Below are 8,032 nucleotides of genomic sequence, written 5' to 3'. Positions count from 1 at the left end.
CCATACCCAAATCTCTAAAAAAGGGGCTGCAACGGATCTGATACAGACTGATCCAGATTTGAACACTTCTATGACGTCACAGAAGTGGCGCTACGGCTATTGGGCCAACTCCACCAATCAGGAGGAGACAGCCACGGACATTGCCGTTGGAAAGCGCTGGAGACGCTGTAGTACATATACCAGGCCTGAAGATGGTGCTGTTCTCACAGAATCAGCCCATGAAAAGACGGTGTTAAATTGAGCGAAATGAGGAATGGCTAAAATGCATGATCTGTTTGGTATTTTGAAAAATAAAAAGCATAAATATGCCTTATATAGGTATGGTCCTACACTATATTATTCAAATATAGCATGATAGGTCCACTTTAAATCAAGAAAAGGCAAGGAGCTGCGTCAGGTGGGGGCATTTGGTTCGGGTACCTGGTGGATGATAAGATGCTAAGAAGGATGGTTAATTAAATCTATGAGTTTTAAGGCTTATCAGGGTCACATTGTTTTAGGATTCTGCAGAGGGAGCATGGCTTTAATGCTTTGACCCTCTGACAAGCAATTTACCAGAAATGTATAATGAATATCTTTGCTTGACAAGTCATCCTTTTGTTGTCTTTTGCATCCATTACCAGCGTCTTGCCCAAACTTTGGTGTCATTTAAATGAATGCAGGTAAAAGATTTGGGTTTAGCTATTCAAAAAATGTGCTTCATAAGGCCAATATCTGGGAAAATGTCACGTTTTCTTTTTTAAGTAAGATCTATTGGGTATTTCTTCTGATTCATTTCACCGAAGCACATTCTTTTGAAGCAAATTCAACTTGCTATTGGTTTTTTCTGTGAGTGTGTGTTTGTGTATGTGTGTGAACATACACTTGTGTCAGTGCATGTCAACAGAGTGAAAAGTTTTTCCATTACGGGTTTAAGGTGAGCAGAGATTGAACAGAAGTTGCAATACCAGCACGCTGCATTAACTGAGACATTGCCATTATAACCACACCAATGGAACTATATAATTTATCTGTCAGCGCTCCAAAAACCCAGCAGAGTGAGAGGCCGTTGCTACGGTTTATATATACCTTGACAACTCCATAACAACAACTGTCAACAGGGATGATGGTGCAAGCACTATTGCGGGAAAAAATCCAAACATTTGAAAGCACTGTCGCTCAATGTCAAGTTGTCCTCGTGTCCACTGTGTCTCCGTGTCAAAATGATTTGGTCAAGTAGCTGCTCTGTTTTATATTGCTTCATGAAAGGGTGCTGTGCGTGTGCCCCTTGAGTGATGGCTGCTCTGTCTTCTCCTGCTCTCCTTGTCCTTCAGAGCAGTGGACCTCTTAGGCAGTCTCTCTCAGAGGCAGTGAGAGATTATACGGGGACTGATTACCCAGCAGGCACATTCAGATGGCGCCCTGTGGCCTTTAGTGATGGAGCAGCCAATCTCGTCCTCTGGTGATCCCTATGTTCGCTCCGAGCTGCAACAGTTGTTGTTTCTAGGCTTGAAAACACCACTCTGAGAACGGATGGATTTTGGAGTCTGTATAGGATGTTTGATGTCAATAGTCTTCGATGTGAATTGCCCCCCATCTAGACAGTATGTCATTGGCTGAGGGAGTGTGCCATTTAGAGTGTTCTACTGGATGACTGTGAGGAAAAACAGTCAATAATCTATTAAGTATAGCTTGCGTGCTTGATTCTGTTTTTTTTTCTCATGCAGGCTCTATGTAAATCATTCACAAACATCCAGTTGTTTTTTTAATATTGGTAAATTATTTCTAATAGCATATGAGTTGTAAATATGCTGTATAAATACTACAGAGTCTTATTGATTCCAGGCAGACACATTTATCATTGGTATTCATGCCTAAGATATTGATGAAGTTTTCCCTCCACTGCAGAAGTGATTTGCATTTAAAATCTCATTTTTATGAAGGTCAGGATAATTTATTTTTAGAAAGATAGACACGTATTTGTGTAATGGAATATGAATCACTTCACACCTGAGAAATGAATAGATGCAGTGGTGACATTTCCAAGATCTGCCTTTGTGGTAATAGCATAATTTAGAATTGATAAATAGCCTACACTTTTAATGGAGTCAAAATAAGCTCGCAAACAACTTGAGCATCATTAACTATTTTCACAGTTTAATTGTCACATATGGTTTCTAAATGATTCATGATTTAGTGCCACTCGTTTATTTTGCTCAGGCAGCTACCACTATGGAAGTTGATTGTGTCTTATGGTGCATTAAGATGTATTACTATGCCTGTGTAATGTTCAGAAATAATTGCAATGGGTAGTCAAGTACCACCTGACACATACAATATGCCACCTTGAATATCCTCTCTGCTAAAAGCAACAGTTAACATTTGATATAATGAGATTACAGACGTTAACTCACTGCATTTGACAAGTTTATAAAAAACAATCTGTTATCGTAGCCTGACTTTCCTTTCGAGGAAAATGAAACACTGCCATCCTAAAGTTGTGAATTGATATATTCCCCCTACGAATGAGTCAGTCCCAGCTCCACGATAACAGAGGATTACTCCCAGCACATGAATAATATGAAGCACTTAAGTGTCATGATGCTGATGAACTCTCCCGCACTTTCACCCTTCTGTCCACCCCTTTGTTTGAAACACAGCAAGCTGACGAGCAGCAGGGACTCTGTGGGACTGGTGATGAAAATAAAGACAGAAGAAGGACATTTGAACAATCTCCATGGATCCTAATGCTGACAGCCCAGGTCTGATAGCATCTTCCGTTTTCATCATGAACCGAAGTCTTATTTTACTGCCCTCCCCAATGCACCAATATACAAACCATTCATCAAGAAAAGGAACAGAGCTGTGGAGCGGATATTAGACATACGGAGCAGAGGAAATAAAACAATAACACTGTCACTTTTACAGGGCAGTGGGCTGGACCTCATCAAAAGACGATGAAGTGATGAAGAGAACAAGTCATCATTGTGGAGCATTGAGAGTAAATCAAAAAGCTGCCACAGTGAATGATCTTGTCTGACTGAGCGTGTGATGAAATTCATTTATACAGTTTAATCTGTCGACGTTCTGCACTTCTGTGTGGTAAAAGTTTGTTCATAAAGTGAGATGAATTGCTCTTGACTTGACTTCTTTTTTTAAATACACTGAAATGCTAATATGTAGCAATCCAAATGAACAAAGCAACATTGATATGCGGGACATGCAGTAATATAATTATCATGTTTTTATAGAAACATATTGTCACGATCTGTCTGTGTTGTGTTTTCTCTTGTTTCGATCTGTCCTTGGTTTCCTGTCTGTGTGTGTTCCCTCCTACCTGTTTACTTGATTGTGTTCACCTGGTGCCCCTATGTTTTCTCCTCCCTCCTCACCTGTCTCTTGTTTAGTTGATTAGTCTTGTGTGTATTTAAGTTCTGTTTTTGCTGTCTGTCATTGTTGGTTCGTTGTTTGTCTGTGACTGTGTTCGCCGGGGAGTGTTCTGGTTTTTGACGTTTAGCCTTCAAATAAAGGATTTTTCAGTGTTATCTGCGTTTGTGTCCTGCTTGCTTCACTCACCGTAACAGAACGAACCAACCAAGATGGACCCAGCAGAAGATCCATTTGAGGTGGAACTCCATAAATGTACCTATTCTTTGGCTTTCTGCTATGGTAGGTGGAGGGGAGCGTCCAGTTTTGAGCAGAAAGAGGCTGCTCAGGCAGAGGTGCACCAGATAGCAAAAGAGAAACCATGTCTTGTGAAATTCTTACCTGGCTGGATGATGGATATCCTCCCGACATGTGTTTCCCGGCCTGCTAGCCCCAGGCATGCTAGCCCCCTGCCTCCCAATTCCCAACCTGACACCATACGTCTCGGCGTGTTCCGTCTGGAGTCAACCTCTGCTTCTTCCCCAGTTCCTGCTCCTGTCCAGGAGCCGTTCTCTGGAACTCGTCTGGCTTTTGGAGGTCCACGGAGCCTCCAAAAGGCTCCTAAGAGAAGGAGTCGCAAGGCCAGACTAGCAGCCCGGGCCCCAAGAGTCATAGTTCCGGCCCCAGTTCTGGCCCCAGCAGCCACGGATCCGGCCCCAGTTCTGGCCCCAGCAGCCATGGTGCCGGCCCCAGCTCTGGCCTCAGCAGCCATGGTTCCGGCCCCAGTTCTGGCCCCAGCAGCCATAGTTCCAGCCTCAGTCCTGGCCCCAGCAGCCATGGTTTCCGGCCCTGGTTCCGGCCCCAGCAGCCATAGTCCCTCCTCTAGTGCCTCCTCTAGTACCTTCTTTAGTCCCTTCTCTAGTCCCTTCTCTAGTCCTTCCTCTAGTCCCTTCCCAAGTCCCTTCTCTAGTCCCTTCTCTAGTTCCCTCTCTAGTTCCCTCTCCAGTCCCTCCTCTAGTCCCTTCCATAGTCCCTACTGTAGTCCCTTCCCTAGTCCCTTCTCTAGCCCCTTCTCAAGACCCCTCTCTAGTCCCTCCTCTAGTCCCTTCCCAAGTCCCTTCTTTAGTCCCTTCTCTAGTCCCTTCTCAAGTCCCCTCTCTAGTCCTTCCTCTAGTCCCTTCCCAAGTCCCTTCCCAAGTCCCTTCTTTAGTCCCTTCCCTATTCCCTTCTCCAGTCCCTACTCTAGTCCCTTCTCAAGAACCCTCTCTAGTCCCTTCTCGAGTCCCCTCTCAAGTCCCTACCCAATGTCCTGGTCCGTTGGAGGTCCAGCCGACTGCTTTTCTACCGGGGGTCCTGCCAACCCTGTGTCCTGTGCCGTTGGAGGCCCCGCCGACGATTCTTCTGCCGGGGGACCTGCCAACCCTGTGTCCTGTCCCGTTGGGGGTCCCGCCGACTGCTCTTCTGCCGGGGGTCCTGCCAACCCTGTGTCCTGTCCCGTTGGGGGTTCCGCCGACTACTCTTCTGCCGGGGGTCCTGCCAATTCTATGTCCTGTGCCGTTGGAGGTCCCGCCAACTACTCTTCTACCAGGGGTCCTGCCAACCCGTGCCCTGTCCCGTTGGGGGTTCCGCCAACTGCTCTTCTGCCGGGGATCCTGCCAACCCTATGTCCTGTGCCGTTGGAGGTCCCGCCGACTACTCTTCTGCCGGGGGTCCTGCCAACCCTATGTCCTGTGCCGTTTGAGGTCCCGCCGACTACTCTTCTGCCGGGGGTCCTGCCAACCCTATGTCCTGTGCCGTTGGAGGTCCCGCCGACTACTCTTCTGCCGGGGGTCCTGCCAACCCTATGTCCCGTGCCGTTGAAGGTTCCGCTGGGGGTCCTGCCAACTCCATGTCATGTCCCGTTGGGGGTCCCGCCGACTGCTCTTCTGCCGGGGGTCCTGCCAACCCTATGTCCTGTGCCGTTTTACTTTTGTAAAAACCTGGAAAGGAAGGATTCATTTCATTTCATTTCAAACCTTTATTTAACGAGATTGGTCCCATTGAGATCATAGATCTCTTTTTCAAGGGAGATCTGCAGCNGTTTCTATCATATTCGGATTACATTTTATTCAAATGTATTCCATTTTATTTTCACAGGCTCCTCCAACAGTGCAACACAATACAACAGATAAAATAGAACAATAAAATGGAATACATTTGAATAAAATGTAATCCGAATATGATAGAAACTGTGCAGAGTAGTCTATACAGTAGTTGGAATATTGATATATGTGAGTTGCAAACAGATGAATGTTATGTATGTTCTTTCAAAAGTTCAGGTGTTTAACATTCTTATGGCCTGTGGGATGAAACTGTCTCTGAGTCTGGTGGAGAGTGGCATTATTCAAGATTTTATGTCTTTGTTTTCAACTTTATAAAATCAGTTGGTACTTGCATGTATGTTTGTGTACGCATGTGTGACTGTGTGAGCATGCTGAACCTGACAGATCTATCTGGTCTTGAGCTACGATGCCTTTCTCTGCCCACACACTCCCAGCTGCATTAAAATTCTTAGGCTCCCGGTGCTCCAATCTACTGATAAAGCAAAGCTCATAATCCATAAAGGAGCTCGCAGGACCAATATATCTGTTTACCATTCAGGGACCCGCCTTTGGCAAGTCAAACTTGTTTTAACTTCCATTACACATATCGCTGTATATTTATGTAAGGAGATGGGTTGAATGTGTCTTGAAGATCTTAATGTATATGTGTAATACTACCCACGGCGCATGATGTAATCTGCATATTGGGGAACAGCCAATTAAGACAAGATATTTTTACATTGAGCCAACAAATTGCTGGATTTTTTTCCCTCAGCAAAACTAAATTGTAAGGAAATGAAAGGGTACAAAATATTTTTCACTAAAAAAGCAAGGCTAATCCATTGAACAATATCGCAGGACCAAGGTAACAGATATCAGCCTTTTGGAAATATAACTTCCATTACATATAAAGCTGTACACTTATTTTAAAAGATAAATATAATGTGTCCAGATTGTTATGATGGCTAGATTGCCAATTTGATAGCCCATTTAAAACATAAAGGTCATTTAAATGCACATGTTAATAGCATCCACTGCACATGATATGATAATGCATACAGTACTACAGAACAGTCAATTAAGGAGTTATTCACATTTTGCGTCAGAATTGCCTGCTTTTTCTCCATTAGCACAACTATTTTGTAAAGAATAGAAAGTCGAAAAATGGTGAAGTGGGAACGTTTGTGAAGTTTTGCAGTGGATGTTGAAATACAATGCTGAATTACAGAAGCACCTCAGGGGACATAGAGCTTCAACAACAGCTTGACATGAGGGTTGTTGTTCTGTTCCAAATACACAAAGGGAAGAGGAGCTGTCTGCAGTACAGTATCTGCAAAGAAACTTCAGTTTGTCTGCACTTTGGTTCTGAACTCAATGTGCCGTCAGATTAAGCACTTCATCATTATCCTTCAAGATCCATTTTCAATTTAAATGAGTGTTTACAGTTCAAAAGGGAATCTGAATTATGAAGAACCATAACAGAAGTTAAAATGCCAGTGCTGAAAGTCGTTTCTAACAAAGTTTCATTTAATTTGATATTATATTCAAACCAAATTAATTTAAAAAACTGCAACTTTTTATTCATAGAGAAGAAAATAACACAACAAGTACGGTGTTAAGGGAACAAAGGATTGTAAAGTGTGGAGGAGGTATAAAATGGGGCTGACAATTACTTTGCGTTGTTACTGCAGAGCCTTGTGCACTTAAAAAGGTAATTTTCCATCTACTGAAGGCTTTGTTGATTTTCCCATTGTAAAGATTGTCTCCGACTTATTTTTCTCTAAGATTTTAAAACTGAATCCAGCTATACAACTGACAATATGATTAATGTGAGTGAGTGATTTTAGAAATACTAAAAACGGTTTATTTGTGGCTTTACCCACTGTGATGTTATAGCACTACCTGCAGTAGGCTACAGTAAGGCTGCACATTATAGGACTGAGATATTGCGGGGACAAAGAGGTTTTTTGACTTTGATGAAAGATGATATGAACAGAAAAAGGCATTTGAATGCCTTTAGTATACATGTTATGGAAATAATGCATTTGAGCAATGTACTTTATGCAGCAGAAAGGCTCAACTGAGTATACTTGAATATCTGTTTATTTTTCACAATTTAGGCATTAGTGAAAAAAAAGTTATATTAATTGTGATTTAAGCAAAAGGTAGGAAAACAAGGAGCAGCACAAATGCAGAAATACATTGAATAAAACAAGAGGGAAATGAAATCTAATATTGAGCCAATAAAGCTAATTTGCTCGAGTGGCTTCTAATATCCAGCAAATGCAAATTAACTCAGAAGTATTTGGTTAGCTTCCTGAACATATCAGCGGTGAGCGGTTGTCACAGCTGTTCTTGCGCTGAAGAGCCCTGCTGGTCTGTTGTTCGAGCTTTGGGTAGAATTTACCGGCCAATTTCTCCAGGCCCAATACCCAGTGTACAGCGCGAACAAGCATTTCAGCTCGACCTGGCCAACAGCAAATCTCAACACGCGGATCGACTCGCCCATCAGTGAGCTGCTCCGCTGCCGGGGCAAATTATAGCTCCCGGAGGCTATGAGATGGAAAAATAGCTTGACAAATTGTTTCCGGGTAACCTCGAGGGAG

The sequence above is a fragment of the Notothenia coriiceps genome, unplaced genomic scaffold, assembly GCF_000735185.1.
Source record: "Notothenia coriiceps isolate Sejong01 unplaced genomic scaffold, NC01 NC01_scaffold00020756, whole genome shotgun sequence".
NCBI lineage: Eukaryota > Metazoa > Chordata > Actinopteri > Perciformes > Nototheniidae > Notothenia > Notothenia coriiceps.
The sequence above is the reverse complement of the archived record's forward strand: the minus strand, read 5'-3'. Positions refer to the sequence as shown.